Source organism: Mustela putorius, unplaced genomic scaffold (assembly GCF_011764305.1).
Source record: "Mustela putorius furo isolate JIRA1106 unplaced genomic scaffold, ASM1176430v1.1 tig00003923_pilon_pilon_pilon, whole genome shotgun sequence".
NCBI classification, from domain to species: Eukaryota; Metazoa; Chordata; class Mammalia; order Carnivora; family Mustelidae; genus Mustela; species Mustela putorius.
The window spans coordinates 11,730,935-11,749,483 of NW_025422068.1; the positions used below are offsets into that span (position 1 = coordinate 11,730,935).

The window sequence follows — 18,549 nt, forward strand, 5'->3', positions numbered from 1 at the left end:
CTCAAAGTTGTCATTAGGATGCCCTCCACAGAGGGGAAGCAGAAGGCTCTGACCACTTGCTCCTCCCACCTGGCTGTGGTGGGCCTATATTATGGAGGAGCCATGTTTAGCTACATGCAGAGGGCCTCCAGTAGGACACCAATGGGAGACCGAGCCACCTCCATCTTCTACACCATCCTCACTCCAATGCTCAACCCACTCATTTACAGGGAGGTAACAAGGGCCCTGAGGAAGGTGCTGAAGAGATGGGGAGTGTAGGCATGCCTGCCTTTCTGAGGCTTCCTGTGTTGGTCTGCCTCTTCCTCTGCAAGCTCAAGCTCTCTTGTGGCTTCTCTTCTTCCTCTATACTCATTGGACCTCTCTGGCTGGTTGGGGAAAGGCTGTGAGCTGAGTAATCAAAAACCATTTGAATGGAAGATGTCAGGGTAACAAATGGTACATGGCCAGCTGCCCAGTGAATCTTTCCCCATATTGAGCACCACAATTTTCATGGAATGAAAGCCCATAGATGTATTAGTTACCTTCTTCCTAAGATTGACAGGGTAAGTCTTTATTCTGAGTTGTCTGTTGAAAGTGAGTGAGGAGGGGGAACCAATCCAGAACTCATTTGTGCACTGAATGTGGTACATGATGTTAGGGTCTGGCATGGAGGGGCTATGCTACCTAGGGTAAGGCTATTTCTCTCTCTCTCTGGACTTCCCTTTATTACCTGTACCATCATAGCTACTAGTACTACTATAGAATAAAAGCTCCATTTCTGTGTACCTTATATTATTAAACAGCATAAAGATTTTTGTGTCTTCTTGCAATTGTGCTTTACATACAGGTATTAAAGTGTAAAAACCTCAAAGAAATATGGCCAGAACATTTTATAGTCTATCACTTATGCTGACAGCAGCACACTGCAGAAAGTACAGAGGATACAAATATGTCACTCCCTGCAAAGAGGGAATTTGGGGTCAGACTGATTTTTGATCATTGAGACTCAAGGTGGAACAGGAGTGAGGTGTGAGAAGACTCTGGTAGGAACTGATTTCTATTGTTTCCATCACAGGGGCTCTGGAGGGATTTGGGAAATAATCTCTTGATCCATGTCTTCTGCAAAGATCTTCTTCAACACACTGGACCAAACATCTCCCCTTCATCACTCATTCACACTGCTCTCAAGAGACTTCCTGAGAGTCCATGGGGATGTCAGGCACTATGTGGGGGTACACTTAGAATGGTGAAGAAGAGGGCATGGTCCAGGCCTGGGAGCATCTGGCCACAGATATAAAGTGTTCCAGGCAGAGGGGACAGTATTCTTGAGCAGAGAGGGGCAGGGATAAAACTAAGGAGAATTGACCAGAGGGAATGGGGCCCACATTGCCTGGGGCTTGGTAGGTCATTGTAAGATGATCAGACTTTGAACAGAGGGGAGATATGATCCACCATTGGCTTCATAGAACCACTGTGACCATTGTGTAAGATCCATAGTGATGCTCCTATCATGAAACAGGTGAGAAATGATGGCACTTGGACCAGGGTAGAAATAGGAGGTGGCAGAAGTTGATAGGTTTCTGATGTAATTTGAAGATGAAGCCCACAGAATTTTCTGCCTTACTGGGGTAGAAGATATTGTTAGTTCACAAGGTTTTATGAGGGATAAATGAGAAATTACATTTACCTTGTTTGTGCTCTGAGCACTTTGTTAGCTTCTTTTATTAAAATGCACATGTGGACACCTGGGTGGTTTAGTTGGTTAACTGTCTGCCTTCTACTCAGGTCCATATTCCAGGATCTTGGGATGGAGTCCTATATTGGGCTCCCTGTTCTGAAGAGTCTGCTTCTTCCTCTGCCCACTCCCCTGTTCCTGCTCTCCTCTTTCTCTCTTTCTCACTTTCTCTCTTGCAAAAATATATAAGTAAAATCTTAAAAAAATAAAATGCACCTATGCTTCAGTAATTAATCCTTTTCGTAAAAATGACATGCAACTTTAGGGTAAATACCCAGTAGTGCAATTGCTGGGTCATAGGGCAGTTCTATTTTCAACATTTTGAGGAACCTCCATGCTGTTTTCCAGAGTGGCTGCACCAGCTTGCATTCCCACCAACAGTGTAGGAGGGTTCCCCTTTCTCCGCATCCTCACCAACATCTGTCATTTCCTGACTTGTTGATTTTAGCCATTATGACTGGTGTGAGGTGATATGTCATTGTGGTTTTGATTTGTATTTCCCTGATGCTGAGTGATATGGAGCACTTTTTCATGTGTCTGTTGGCCATCTGGATGTCTTCTTTGCAGAAATGTCTGTTCATGTCCTCTGCCCATTTCTTGATTGGATTATTTGTTCTTTGGGTGTTGAGTTTGCTAAGTTCTTTATAGATTTTGGACACTAGTCCTTTATCTGATATGTCGTTTGCAAATATCTTCTCCCATTCTGTCAGTTGTCTTTTGATTTTGTTAACTGTTTCCTTTGCTGTGCAAAAGCTTTTGATCTTGATGAAATCCCAATAGTTCATTTTTGCTCTTGCTTCCCTTGCCTTTGGTGATGTTCCTAGGAAGATGTTGCTGTGGCTGAGGTAGAAGAAGTTGCTGCATGTGTTGTCCTCAAGGATTTTGATGGATTCCTTTCGCACATTGAGGTCCTTCATCCATTTTGAGTCTATTTTCGTGTGTGGTGTAAGGAAATGGTCCAATTCCATTTTTCTGCATGTGGCTGTACAATTTTCCCAACACCATTTATTGAAGAGGCTGTGTTTTTTCCATTGGACATTCTTTCCTGCTTTGTCGAAGATTAGTTGACCATAGATTTGAGGGTCTATTTCTGGGCTCTCTATTCTGTTCCATTGATCTATGTGTCTGTTTTTGTGCCAGTACCATGCTGTCTTGATGATGACAGCTTTGTAATAGAGCTTGAAGTCCGGAATTGTGATGCCACCAACTTTGGCTTTCTTTTTCAATATCCCTTTGGCTATTCGAGGTCTTTTCTGGTTCCATATAAATTTTAGCATTATTTGTTCCATTTCTTTGAAAAAGATGGATGGTACTTTGATAGGAATTGCATTAAATGTGTAGATTGCTTTAGGTAGCATAGACATTTTCACAATATTTATTCTTCCAATCCAGGAGCCCGAACATTTTTCCATTTCTTTGTGTCTTCCTCAATTTCTTTCATGAGTACTTCATAGTTTTCTGAGTATAGATTCGGTGCCTCTTTGGTTAGGTTTATTCCTAGGTATCTTATGGTTTGGGGTGCAATTGTAAATGGGATGGACTCCTTAATTTCTCTTTCTTCTGTCTTGTTGTTGGTGTAGAGAAATGCAACTGATTTCTGTGCATTGAAAACTGTGCGCTCTTTCCCTACACTTTGAAGAGTTTTGATCAGGAAGGGATGCTGTACTTTGCCAAATGCTTTTTCAGCATCTATTGAGAGTATCCTATGGTTCTTGTTCTTTCTTTTATTGATGTGTTGTATCACATTGACTGATTTGAGGATGGTGAACCAACCTTGCAGCCCTGGAATAAGTCCCACTTAGTCATGGTGAATAATCCTTTTAATGTACTGTTGAATCCTATTGGCTAGTGTTTTGGTGAGAATTTTCGCATCTGTGTTCATCAAGGATATTGGTCTATAGCTCTCTTTTTTGATGGGATCCTTGTCTGGTTTTGGGATCAAGGTTATGCTGGCCTCATAAAATGAGTTTGGAAGTTTTCCTTCCATTTCTAATTTCTGGAACAGTTTTAGGAGAATAGGAATTAGTTCTTCTTTAAATGTTTGGGAGAATTCCCCTGGGAAGCCGTCTGGCCCTGGACTTTTGTTTGTTTGGAGATTTTTAATGACTGTTTCAATCTCCTTACTGGTTATGGGTCTGTTCAGGCTTTCTATTTCTTCCTGGTTCAGTTGTGGTAGTTTATATGTTTCAGGAATGCATCCATTTCTTACAGATTGTCAAATTTGTTGGCGTAGAGTTGCTCATGGTATGTTCTTATAATAGTTTTTATTTCTTTGGTGTTAGTTGTGATCTCTCCTCTTTTGTTCATGATTTTATTTATTTGGGCCCTTTCTCTTCTTTTTGATAAGTCTGGCCAGGGGTTTATCAATTTTATTAATTCTTTCAAAGAACCAGCTCCTAGTTTCGTTGATTTGTTCTATTGTCTTTTTGGTTTCTATTTCATTGATTTCTGCTCTGATCTTTATGATTTCTCTTCTCCTGCTGGGCTTAGGGTTTCTTTCTTGTTCTTTCTCCAGCTCCTTTAGGTGTAGGGTTAGGTTATGTACCTGAGACCTTTCTTGTTTCTTGAGAAAGGCTTGTACCGCTATATATTTTCCTCTCAGGACTGCCTTTGTTGTGTCCCACAGATTTTGAACCGTTGTATTTTCATTATCATTTGTTTCCATGATTTTTTTCAATTCTTCTTTAATTTCCCTGTTGACCCATTCATTCTTTAGAAGGATGCTGTTTAGTCTCCATGTATTTGGGTTCTTTGCAATCTTCCTTTTGTGGTTGAGTTCTAGCTTCAGAGCATTGTGGTCTGAAAATATGCAGGGAATGATCCCAATCTTTTGATACCGGTTGAGTCCTGATTTAGGACCGAGGATGTGATCTATTCTGGAGAATGTTCCATGTGCACTAGAGAAGAATGTGTATTCTGTTGCTTTGGGATGAAATGTTCTGAATATATCTGTGATGTCCATCAGGTCCAGTGGGTCGTTTAAGGCCTTTATTTCCTTGCTTATCTTTTGCTTGGATGATCTGTCCATTTCAGTGAGGGGAGTGTTAAAGTCCCCTACTATTATTGTATTATTGTTGATGTGTTTCTTTGATTTTATTAATTGGTTTATATAGTTGGCTGCTCCCACATTGGGGGCATAGATATTTAAAATTGTTATATCTTCTTGTTGGACAGACCCTTTGAGCATGATATAGTGTCCTTCCTCATCTCCTATTACAGTCTTTGGCTTAAAATCGAATTGATCTGATATAAGGATTGCCACTCCTGCTTTCTTCTGATGTCCATTAGCATGGTAAATTCTTTTCCACCCCCTCACTTTAAATCTGGAGGTGTCTTCTTGCTTAAAATGAGTTTCTTGGAGGCAACATATAGATGGGTTTTGTTTTTTTATCCATTCTGATACCCTGTGTCTTTTGATTGGGGCATTTAGCCCATTCACATTCAGGGTAACTATTGAGAGATATGAATTTAGTGCCATTGTATTGCCTGTAAGGTGACTGTTACTGTATATGGTCTCTGTTCCTTACTGATCTACCACCTGTAGGCTCTCTCTTTGCTTAGAGGACCCCTTTCAATATTTCCTTAGAGCTGGTTTGGTGTTTGCAAATTCTTTCAGTTTTTGTTTATCCTGGAAGCTTTTAATCTCTCCTTCTATTTTCAATGATAGCCTAGCTGGATATAGTATTCTTGGCTGCATGTTTTTCTCGTTTAGTGTTCTGAAAATATCATGCCAGCTCTTTCTGGCCTGCCAGGTCTCTGTGGATAAGTCAGCTGCCAATCTAATATTTTTACCATTGTATGTTACAGACTTCTTTTCCCGGGCTGCTTTCAGGATTTTCTCTTTGTCACTGAGACTTGTAAATTTTACTATTAGGTGACGGGGTGTGGGCCTAATCTTATTGATTTTGAGGGGTGTTCTCTGAACCTCCTGAATTTTGATGCTTGTTCCCTTTGCCATATTGGGGAAATTCTCCCCAATAATTCTCTCCAGTATACCTTCTGCACCCCTCTCTCTTTCTTCTTCTTCTGGAATACCAATTATTCTAATGTTGTTTCGTCTTATGGTGTCACTTATCTCTGGAATTCTCCCCTCATGGTCCAGTAGCTGTTTGTCCCTCTTTTGCTCAGCTTCTTTATTCTCTGTCATTTGGTCTTCTATATCACTAATTCTTTCTTCTGCCTCATTTATCCTAGTAGTGAGAGCCTCCATTTTTGATTGCACCTCATTAATAACTTTTCTGATTTCAACCTGGTTAGATTTTAGTTCTTTTATTTCTCCAGAAAGGGCTTTTATATCTCCCGAGAGGGTTTCTCTAATATCTTCCATGCCTTTTTCGAGCCCAGCTAGAACCTTGAGAATTGTCATTCTGAACTCTAGATCTGACACATTACCAATGTCTGTATTGATTAGGTCCCTAGCCTTCGGTACTACCTCTTGTTCTTTTTTTTTTTTTTTGTGGTGAATTTTTCCATCTTGTCATTTTGTCCAGATAAGAGTATATGAAGGAGCAAGTAAAATACTAAAAGGGTGCCAACAACCCCAGGAAAATATGCTTTAACCAAATCAGAAGAGATCCCAATCGTGAGGCAGGAGAAAGGGGATAAAAAGAGGTTCAAAAAGGAAGAAAGAAAAAGAAAAAGAAAAGAGAAGAAAAGAATTTTTTTTTTGAGAAGAAAAGAATTTTAAAAAAGAAAATGAATAAAGAAAAATATAAAAAAGAAAAAATATATATATATTAGATAAACTAGTTTAAAAACGTTAAAAAAGAAATGGGTAAAAGTTAAAAAAAAAATTTTACCAGAAGGCGAGAAAAAAAACAAAAAATGAAAAAGAAAAAAATTAAATTAACTGCAAGACTAAAAAAAATCACAGGGAGAAAGCCAAGAGTTCCGTGCTTTGCTTTCTCCTCCTCTGGAATTCTGCTGCTCTGCTTGGTATTGAAACTGCACTCCTTGGTAGGTGAACTTGGTCTCCGCTGGATTTCTTGTTGATCTTCTGGGGGAGGGGCCTGGTGTAGTGATTCTCAAGTGTCTTAGCCCCAGGTGGAATTGCACCGCCCTTACCAGGGGCCTGGCTGAGTAATCCGCTCCAGTTTGCTTTCAGGATTTTATTCCCTGAGCACTTTCTGTAAAGTTCCGGAGCACGGGAATACAAATGGCGGCCTCCTGGTCTCCGGCCGGAGGAGCCAAGAGCCCGGGGCCCCACTCCTCAGTGCGCCCTCAGAGACAGCACCCAGTAACTCCCGTCTGCCTGACCTCCGGCCGCGCTCCAAGCTCACCGAGCCTGCGACCGGTTCAAGGTAACACCGAGCTGTGATCTTACTGTCGGCTCTGTCTCTGTAGCCGGCTTTCCCGTTCCAATACCCGCAAGTTCTGTGACACTCAGACACCCCCAATCCTTCTGTGACCCTGCGGGACTTGAGGCCATGCTGACCCCGTGTGGGCTCTGCCCCGGTTTAGCCTCTGGAGCGATGTCCCTCAGCGGAACAGACTTTTAAAAGTCCTGATTTTGTGCTCCGTTGCTCCGCCGCTTGCCGGGAGCCGGCCCCTCCCCCCGGTCTATCTTTCCGTCGCTTTGGATTCACTTCTCTGCCAGTCCTACCTTTCAGAAAGTGGTTGTTTTTCTGTTTCCAGAATTGCTGTTCTCTTCGATCTGCTGATGGATTTGCAGGTGTTTGCAATCTTTAGATAAGCTATCTAGCTGATCTCCTGCTAGCTGATGTAGTCTCAGCCTGCTACTTCTCTGCCATCTTGACTCCTCTGGTTTTTGGTGCAATTTTAAGTGGAATCAACTCCTTAATTTCTTTTTCTTCACACACACTGTTAGTGTATCAAAATGCAACTGATTTCTGTGCATTGATTTTGTATCCTGCCACATCACTGAATTCCTGTATGAGTTCTAGTAATTTTGGGGTGGAGTCTTTGGGGTTTTCCACATAAAGTATCCTGTCATCTTGCAGAGTAAGAGTTGGACTTCTTTGCCAATTTGAATGCCATTTATTTATTTATTTATTGTTTTCTGATTGCTGAGGCTAGGGTTTCTAGTACCATGTTGAACAGTAATAGTGAGAGTGGGCATCCCTGTCATGTTCCTGACCTTAGGGGGAAAACTCAGTTTTCCTGCATTGAGAATGATATTCACTGTCCATATCCTGATTCAAGCCTAGTCTTATGACCCTGACGTCATTACCTGAGCCAAAATCAAGAATTTAATGCTGAACCAACTGAGCTACCAAGGTGCCTCATAGACTTTATTTTATTTCTTTATTTATTTTTAAAGATTTTATTTATTTATTTGACAGACAGAGATCACAAACTGGCAGAGAGACAGGCAGAGAGAAGGGGGGAAGCAGGCTCCCTGCTGAGCAGAGAGTCTGACGCGGGGCTCGATCCCAAGACCCTGGGATCATGACCTGAGCTGAAGGCAGAGGCTTTAACCCACTGAGCGCCCCAGGTACCCTTAGAGTTTATTTTTTAGAGAAGCTTTAGTTTTACAGAAAATTGAGCAGAAAGTATAGAGTGCTCCTATATACCACTCCTATCCAACCCTTCTGCCACCCATCACAGTTTCCCTTATGTTTAGCATCTTGTATTTGTGTGGTACATCTGTTACAACTGACAAACCTATACTAATACAGTGTTATTAACTAAAGTCCATAGTTTACATTGAGGTTTATTCTTGGTGGTGTTTATTCTATGTTTTGGTGCATATATTTCTACTCTATAAATAATAACATGTATCCACCATTACCTTATTGTAAAGAATAGTGTCACTGCCATAAAAATCTTCCTGTTCATCTATTCTTCCCTCCCTGTCTCCCTTCAAAACCCTGGCACTTGATCCTTTTACTGAGTTGTTATGCTTCCTCCAGAATGTCATATAGTTGGAATCATACAGCCTTTTAGACTGGTTTCTTTCACTTAGTAGTATGCATCTAAGGTTTTTCCACCTTTTATGGCTTAATAGATCACCTCTTTTATTGTTGCAAATAATTTTCCACTGTATAAATGTACCAGTCTGTTTATGTGTTCACCTTTGGAAGGAAATCTTGTTGCTTACAGTTTTTGATATTCAGATTTTTATGAGGATGTGAGTTTTCAACTCATTTAGGTAAATGCTGGATCATACATTAAGACTGTTCCATAGTCATAGGATTATATTTGGCTGTGTATGAAATTGCCAAACTGTCTTTCAAGATGACTCTATCATTTTGCATTTCCAACCAGCAATGAATGAAGGGTCCTGTTGTTCCATATCCTTGTCAATACTTGTGTTCATCAGTGTTTTGGATTTTAGACATTCTAATAAGTGTGTAGTGATATTTCACTGTTTCAATTTGCAGTTCTCAAATGGAATGTGGTATATAGCATATTTTTTCTTTTTAAAAAATTAATTTATTTTTTCTTGACAATGCTCTTTATTTTTTATTATTATGTTCAATTAGCCAACATATAGTACATCATTAGTTTTTGATGTAGTGTTCAAAGTTTCATTAGTTGTGTATAACACCCAGTGCTCATCACATAATGTCCCCTCTTTTAATGCCCATCACCCACTCACCTCACCTTCTGCAACCATTGGTTTGTTTCCCAGAGTCAAGGGTCTCTCATGGTTTATCTCCCTCTCTGATTTCTTCCCATCCAGGCTTCCTTCCCTTCCCCTATGATCCTCTGTGCTATTTCTTATATCCCACATATGAGTGAAATCATATAATTATCTTTCTCTGATAGATTTATTTCACTTAGCATAATACCCTCCTGTTCCACCCACATCGATGTAAATAAGTATTCATTCTTTCTGATGGCTGAGTAATATTCCGTTGTTTATATGAACCACATCTTTTTCATATGCTTATTTCCCATCTGTACATCTTTGGTGAAGTGCCTGTTCAGATCTTTGCCCATTTTATGTTGAGCTTTTTTTATTGCCAAGTCTTAAGAGTTCTTGTATACTTGGATATGAGTCCTTATCGTGTATGCATTCTTTTTTTAATTCAAGTGTAATTAACATATATAGTTATATTAGTTTCAGGTGTACAATATCTAGCAATTCTATACATTACTCAGTACTCATCACAGTAATACTCTTTTTAAAAAAATTTTTTAGGGACGCCTGGGTGGCTCAGTTGGTTAAGCAGCTGCCTTCTGCTCAGGTCATGATCCCAGCGTCCTGGGATCGAGTCCCACATCGGGCTCCTTGCTCCGCAGGGAGCCTGCTTCTCCCTCTGCCTCTGCCTGCCATTCTGTCTGCCTGTGCTCACTCTCTCCCCCCCTCTCTCTCTGATAAATAAATAAAATCTTTAAAAAAATTTTTTATTATATTTTTTAAATTTTTAAAATTTATTTTCAGCGTAACAATATTCATTGTTTTTGCACCACACCCAGTACTCCATGCAATCCATGCCTTCTCCAATACCCACCACCTGGTTCAACCTCCCACCCCCCCACCCCTTCAAAACCCTCAGATTGTTTTTCAGAGTCCATAGTCTCTCATGGTTCACCTCCCCTTCCAATTTCCCTCAACTCCCTTATCCTCTCTAACTCCCCTTGTCCTCCATGGTATTTGTTATGCTCCACAAATAAGTGAAACCATATGATAATTGACTCTCTCTGCTTGACTTATTTCACTCAGCATCATCTCTTCCAGTCCCATCCACAGTAATATTCTTTTTTTTTTAAAAAGATTTTATTTATTTATTTGTCAGAGAGAGAGAGAGAGAGTGAGAGCGAGCACAGGCAGACAGAGTGGAAGGCAGAGGCAGAGGGAGAAGCAGGCTCCCTGCGGAGCAAGGAGCCCGATGTGGGACTCGATCCCAGGACGCTGGGATCATGACCTGAGCAGAAGGCAGCTGCTTAACCAACTGAGCCACCCAGGTGTCCCCACAGTAATATTCTTAATCCCTTTCACCTTTCTCACCCGCCAGCCACACACACACACACACAACTCCTTTCTGGAAACCAATGGTTTATTCTCTATATTTAAGAGTCTGTTTTGTAAATCTTTAAATTTAAATTCAATTTAATTTACATACTGTATTACTAGTGTCAGGGATAAAATTCAGTGATTCATCAATTATATACAACACCCAGTGCTCATTACTTCAAGTGCCTTACTTATTGCCCATCACCCAGTTACCCATTCTCCCCAAACCTATCCCCTAGCAACCCTTGATTTGTTCCTATAATTAAACAGTTAAGAGTGAGGTTTTTTGGTTTGTTTTTGTTTTGTTTTGTTTTTCTTAAATTCCACATATGAATGAAAACATATGGTATTTCATTCACTGACTTACTTTGCTTCACATTATATCCTCTAAATCTCTCAGTGATGTTGCAAATGGCAAGATTTAATTCTTTTTTATATTTTATATAAACATATAAATAGCCATATGTATCTTCCATATCTTGGCCATAGTAAATAATTCTGCAATAAACACAGGGGTGCAAATATCTGATTTAACTAGTGTTTTTGTTTTCTTTGGGATAATAACAAGTAGTGGAATTATTGGATCATAGGGTAATTTTGATCTGTTTATCACAGTGGCTACACAAGATTGCATTCCCACCAACTGTGCACAAGGATTCCTTTTTCTTCACATCCTCACCAATGCTTGTTATTTCTTGTCTTTTTCATTCTGGCCATTCTGACAGGTGTAAGTTGATAGCTGATTGTGGTTTTAATTTGCATTTCCTTAATTATTAGTGATACTGAGCATGTTTTCATGTGTCTTGGCCATCTGTATAACTTCTTTGGAAAAATGTCCCTTGCCATTTTTTTTAGTTTTATTGAATTTTAGTTAGTTAACATACAGTGTAACATTAGTTTCAGGTGTAAGATTTAGTGATTCATCAGTTACATATAGTACCCAGGGTGCATCACAAGTGCTTTCCTTAATACCCATCACCCAATTACCCCATCCCCCACCCACTTCATCTGGTGGGGCACCTGTGTGGCATAGTCAGTTAAGCATATAATTCTTGGTTTTTGCTCAGGTCGTGATCTCAGCATCCTGAAATCGAGCCCCGTATAAGGTTCCATGCTCATCATGGTTTCTCTCTCCCTCGCCCTCTGCTCCTCCACTCTCCTGACATGTACTCTCTCTCTCCTCCTCCTCTCTCTCTAAAATAAATAATAAATCTTTTTTAAAAAGTCTCTTGTAGTTTGTCTCTCTGTTTTTACCTTATTTTTCCTTCCTTTCCCCATGTTCATCTGTTTTTCTTAAATTCTGTGTATAAGTGAAATCATATAGTGTATTTCTTTCTCTGACTGTCTTATTTAATTTAGCATAATACACTCATTTCATCTATGTCATTGCAAATGGCAATATTTCATTCTTTTTGATGGCTGAGTAATATTCCATTGTACATCTGAGTAATGTTCCATACCACGTCTTCTTTATCCATTTATCCATTGATGGGCTCTGCTGCTATAAATGTTGGGATAAATGTGTGGATAGATCTTTTTTAAATCCATTCATTGATCCTATATGTTTTGATTGGAGAATTTAGTTCATTTGCATTGAATGTAATAGTTTATACATAGGTACTTATTGCCATTTTGTTAATTGCTTTCTGGTTGTTTTGTAATTCTTCTCTGTTCCTTTCTTCTTACTCTTTCTTTGTGGTTTGGTGATTTTCTTTAGTGTCATGCCTAGATTCCTTTATCTTTTGTGTACTACAATAGGTGTTTGCTTTATGGATAACATAAGGCTAACATATACTAGTGTGTGTATACATACATAGTCTCTTTTAAATTGATAGCAAATTAAGTTTAGATGCATTCTAAAACAATATTTTTTCTCCCTCCATTTTTATGTTTTTGGTATCACTTGCACATCTGTTTTTGTATCACTTAATTGATGATTAAGGCAGTTGTAGCAATTTTTACTACTTCTGATTTTTAACCTCTATACTAACTTTATAAGTCCATTACCTTTACTATATATTTCCTCTCCCTATGAGACTTACAATTTCATATGTTTTCTTGTTACTAATTGATGATCTTTATTTCCAGCTTAAATAAATCCTTTTAACCATTCTTGTGAGGCTAGTTTAGTGGTGATAAAGTCCTATCAGTTTTGCTTGTCTGAAAAACTATCTCTCCTTTAATTCTGAATGATGGTCTTGCCTGGTAGAGTACTCCTGTTTGAAGTTTTTTCTTCTGACCACTTTGAATATATCATGCCACTGTCTTCTGGCCTGCAAAGTTTCTGCTGAAAAACATGCTTATCATCTTATGAGGGTTCTTTTGTACATAACAAGTTGTTTTTCTGTTGCTGTTTTTAAGATTTTCTCTTTCTCTGTAAATTTTGATATTTTAAATATAATGTGTCTTGCTGTGGATCTTTTTCAGCTCATCTTATTTGAACTCACTAAGATTCTTGGACCCGCATGTCAGTTTTCCTCCCCATGTGAGGGGCATTTTTAGCCATTATTTCTTCAGATTATTTTTCTGCCACTTTATCCATCTTTTCTTCTTTTGGAATCCCTATAATGTGAATGTTATCCCACTTGATGTTGTCTCTTCACTTTTAAAATTATTTTTTTTCCTTTGCTGCTCTGTTTGGTTGAGTTCTACTGACCTTTTATATCTTCCCTGTCTTCTAGATCACTAGTCATTTCTTCTGCTTATCTAGTCTGTTGTGAAAACATTCTCATATATTTTTAAGTTTAGTTATTGTATTCTTCAGTGTCATATTTATTATACATTCTATATCTTTAAGTGCTCACTGTGTTCTTCCATTCTTCTCTGAAGTTTGCTGAACATCTTTATTACTATTACTTTTCATTCTTTGTCAGATAAACTACTTACCTTCGTTTCCTGAAGTTCTTTCTGACATTTTACCTTGTTCCATCATTTGGAACATATTCCTCTCTTCCCCCATTTTATTTGACTCTCTGTGTTTGTTTCCATGTATTAAGGGAAACAGCTGGTCTTGATGGAGTGGGCTTGTGTACGAGATAAACTTAATCATTCAGCCCTGCTCTGGCTCTTTGTCGTCTGTCAAACCTTTGTGATTATCTAAGATTTAGTGTGATAGTTCATGCTGATCTGGCTAGGACTTATACTGTGTTTGCTATACTTCTAATTTTCTGAGACATCAATTTTCTCTGGTGTCATTTATTTTGTCTCCCCTGGAAAGTCTTAAATAGAGTCTGACCTTTACAGTTTTTTCAACTATAATTGTGCAGAGGTCTTGTTGCTGTGATGATAAGATATTATGAAGGGGTAGTATTCTATAGTCCTATAATTAGTTCTTAGTCTTTTGTAGGCTTGTACCCTTGAGATATGACCTTCACAAATACTTCTCAGCTCCCCCACCTTAGGTGTGACAGGAAGGTTAGAGGGGGCTTGAGTTGGCTAGTTGCCCTTCCCTAGGTAAAATAAAGTAGTTTCCCATAAGTGCTGGCTTTTATTATAGAGAAATGGGGGAAGGACAGAATGCTCTGGTGTATGGTTGCTCTCTCTCCATTTTTTAGGGCAAAAGTTTGCCCTGTGACCTAAATTCTCTGATGGATCTAAGAACAATTATTGTTTTTCAGTTTATTCAGTTGTTTTCTTGTTGTAAAGGTCTTTATATTGCAGAGCAGAAACCTGAAGTCTAGGCTGTATTGTGCCTGAGGTTCCCTCCAATGGTTGCCAGCAAAGGAACTTAATTCACCTTAAATGACCCATGTCTTTGCACTGATCTTGCTTAGTTAAATGCTGTCATCCCTATTCTTTCTTCTTTGGCCTATCAAGAGGAATTTGTCCATTAATAAGTTGACAGTTTAAAAAATGTGATCAGTATGGTCAGTACCTGGCCCTACAATGAGGTTATGAGATTAGTAGAAGGCAGCTGACAGGTGGGCCTCAATTTGTGTGATGTGGACCCTTCCAGAACAAGCTTCAGGCCAAAAAAAAAGACTCTGGCCAGTGCCCCCATGCTAACCAACTCACTCACTTTTTTTTTTCTCAGGCTTAGTGCTCACCTGAGTCTCTTGTTGACCAACTCTTCGAGGTCACCTTTCAGGAGAGGCTTGGAGAGCATTCCAGTGAGGCAGGTAGCAGTGACAGATACACAAAGCCCAGCAGTGACATGGTTTTGGACCTTGGTCTATAAAGTCATCTCCAAATTATTGCTAGAAAAGAGGAATACAATGAGAGGTCCTTAGCCTGATGCCAACTGTGTCCGTCAGTACACAAAGGTCTGCTGGTTGGAGGAAGAGCCTTCCAAGTCTCATCAGTGTGTATGTGTGGTGTGGGGTTCTGAGCCTTGGCCCCTGGGGGAACAAGTTCCAGGGCAGAACTTTAGAAACAGGCACAGTAACCAGCCACAATATTGCCTGGAGCCAGGATGGAGGAATCAGTAGAAGAAGGAAGCAAGTGGAATGAAGGCCAGGCCCAGTGTTGTGGATGCCAAACCAAAGATGCCCATGCTGGAGTAAGGCTGGAAGAATACCAACATTAGCAAGTTTCCAATAATCCCTTTAAACAATTTTTTTAAAAAAAAAACTTTTTTTTAACAGATGACTCTATTTGGAATACTTTCTGTTATCAGTCAGTTTTAGATGTTAGAAACTAGCTTCTCTGAAAGGAGGCTTAATTCTGTAAAATTTATCTTTTACCACAGTTTTGATGTAAAAAGCATTTTAAAAAACAAATTTTGACTTGTGTGTGAACATATACTCATAAGCTGAAGCTTTCTACTTCTGATGTGGCTTCAGTCCTTAAGAGGAAAAGCAAGCATTGCTGTCCTTTGAAACAACACCTACTGGATCTCATGTGTGCATGAAGGAGTCTGCTTTTATACTTGTCTTTTTTGTGTTGAATATCTATTTTAAATTTTCAAAATTATGCTTTGATTCTTCATAATTTCTTATGGAATTGATTTGTATTGATCATAAACAGTAAACAAAAAAGTGTGAAATAAGTAGGTGGGTAAAAGAGGAGCTCATTTGTTTTCGGCAGCAGAGGATGGGAAAGACATTGGGTGAGGTCACTGGGTCACCAAGGCCTTGGGAGTGGAGTGGTGAGAATCAAGTCCCTGTCCTCCATAGAGAGGAGGGTGGGGGGACTTGCCACTCTCCTAAGTCAACCCTAAAATAACTATATATAGTTTAGAGGGATGCCACCCAAAATGTTTGGCATCTTATTTGATATGATGTTGATCTTCCCAGAGAAAGAGAAACTAAAGGGTGTGGTTCTTGTAGATAAGCTGCCTAAGTTCCACTTAACACAGCACACACAAAAGGCACGAGTTTCCTCTGTTAAAAGAATATCTGGAAAGCTATCTAAATTGAGATACTTTGCTGCACCATCCTTCCCAAGCATGTAGTCTGCCAAGTGAGGGGACCCAACATCACAGAAACATTGGAGTGTTTTGGCATGAACAAATAGAACAGAGGTTAGGGGATTAGCTCAAGCTTGGGGAACTGAGGAATGAAGAGGACGCTGGGGAGCTTGTGGCTGCACTGTTTCCTTCATCTCTCCTTGCTTTAGTATTGAGAGAACAGCAAGTCTGTCAGAGGGAGAAAGTAGGGGTGTCTAGGGGAAGAACAGCCCCCCTCCCTAGAGCAGGCACACAGCCTGCCAGATGCTAGAACTTGATATGAGACCAGAGTTTGAACACTAGAGCGATCATTTAATAATTAAAGTTGTATGAACATTTTGAACTGTGTTATTGAAGAACAAGAAAGAAGGACTCTAGGGAAACAACTGAAGGCAGGGATTTAAAAACTATGAAAGACATGAAAACATGTCATGTCACTACCTTGTAGTGTTAAGATTATTCAATCAGATGGTTTTGATTTTCAATTATATTTTTAAGATATCTTCTTCTTTGTTTTCCATTGGCATGAGGCAAAAGAAAAAAAAAACACTGGCTTACTTTTTTAGTAACAAAAGCAATCACACACATTCCCTGTAAAAATTTATGGTGCCACTGTATCCATAGTATAAATAGACTGTATTTTGTCTGTTCTCCTAATAGCAAGTATGTGGTACTCCATCCCTGCTTTCACTGCTGCAATGAATATCCTCTTATATTTTCAGATGCTGGTGTGAATATTTCTATAGATTAGATTCCTGGATTTGGAACTATCAGGCCAGAGGATGCTCACCTTTAGAAATCAGCAAAATTGACCCCAAAATGTGTCAATTTATAATCCCATTAAAGACATATGGAAGTGTTCAATCCATGGGAATGGAAGATTCCCATGGAGCCAAGGATAACTTGACTCCCACCCACTGTTGAAGTTAAGGTCTCTCTCAGCACTGCCCACCCCTGTGAGTTAGCCAGACCTGGTCTGCCTCAAGCCAAAGCAGCCTCACTTCACGGTTTTATTTTGTGCAATGAATTGGGATCCACACATAATTGCTGTGTCACCATCTCCCAGTTTTGAGGAACAGATCCATGGAGAATGTAAACAGTGGGGAGAACTGAACATACCATGTCCTATTTTTAGAAATTTTCAAGAGAGTCATGGGGTTTGACTGGAAGGAGGCTTGGGTTTCTACTCTGAATATTCTGGCCTCTTGGGTGCCCTCCATCATGGCCTCTATGATTCACAAAACATCTAGCTGAATGTCTAGGATCCCTGGACTTCCCCATTATTTAAAATGCACTGGTAGAGGATCAGTTATTTAAAAATACTTTAACTTGCCTTTTGTATCAGCTGTATGTCTTTCTCATTTAATGTATTTCACTTAGAGATGTTAATGTGTTTATTTGCAGAAAGGTTAACTATCAAATACATTTGTAAAATGCTGCATGTAATTTTCTCTGAAGATTATAATGCATATTTCCAATAAACCTGTTTAATTTGAATAATCCAAAAAAAATAATAATGTAAAAAAACAATAAAAGGAACAGATAATCATTGTATACAGTCAAGGAATATATTTTTAATGTTACCATATAATATTTGTGAGTAGGACCCCAAAATATTAGCACACTAATGCAAATGATTACAGAAAACTAACTTTTTCTGAATATCATACATGGTATGTTAACAAGACTATAATTTTTAAAAAGTTTTTACTTTAATTCTGCTTGTTAATATAATGTTGTATTACTTTCAGGTGTACAATACAGTGATTGAACAATTCATACATCACCAGGTACTCATCACAAGTGCTCTCCTTAGTCCCCATCACCTTTTCGCCCATCCCATCAATCCTCTCCCCTCTGATAACCATCAATTTTTTCTCTATAATTAAGGTGTCTCATTTGGTTTGTCTCTCTTTATTCCCCCTTTGCTCATTTGTTTCTTAAATTCCACATGCAAGTGAAATCATATGATATTTGTCTTTCTCTGACTGACCTATTTCACTTAGCATTTTTTAAAGTTTTTGTTGTGTTATTTAAAAAATTTTTTAAAAGTTTTTATTTAAAGTCTAGTTAGTTAACATAGAGGGTAATATTAGTTTTACGCATACAATATAGTGATTCAATACTTCCATACAACAGTAGTCGGTGCTCATCACAGCAAGTGACCTTCTTCATCCCCATCACCTGTTTAACTCATTCCCCCATCACACCCCCCTCTGGTAACCACCAGTTTATTCTCTAGAATTAAGAGTGTTTTTCAATTAGCAATAATCGCGCCTCGGATAAACCTCATTGGCTACGATACTGCCACTGTGCAAAGCTTTTAAGAGTGTTTTTTAGTTTGTCTTTTTTTCCCCTTTGCTCACTTGCTTCGTTTCTTAAATTCCTCATATGAGTGAAATCATATGATGTTTGTCTTTCTCTGACTGACATAAGTCTGAAATAATTCCCTTAGCATTATACTCTCTAGCTCCATCCATGTCATTGCAAATGGCAAGAGTTCATCTTTTATGGCTGAGTAATATT

General features: G+C 39.0%; 1 pseudogene; it reads right to left on the reverse strand.

Moving 5' to 3' along the window:
• Nucleotides 1-18,262: 18,262 nt before the first annotated feature.
• Nucleotides 18,263-18,345, reverse strand: LOC123388919 (annotated as a pseudogene).
• Nucleotides 18,346-18,549: the final 204 nt, after the last annotated feature.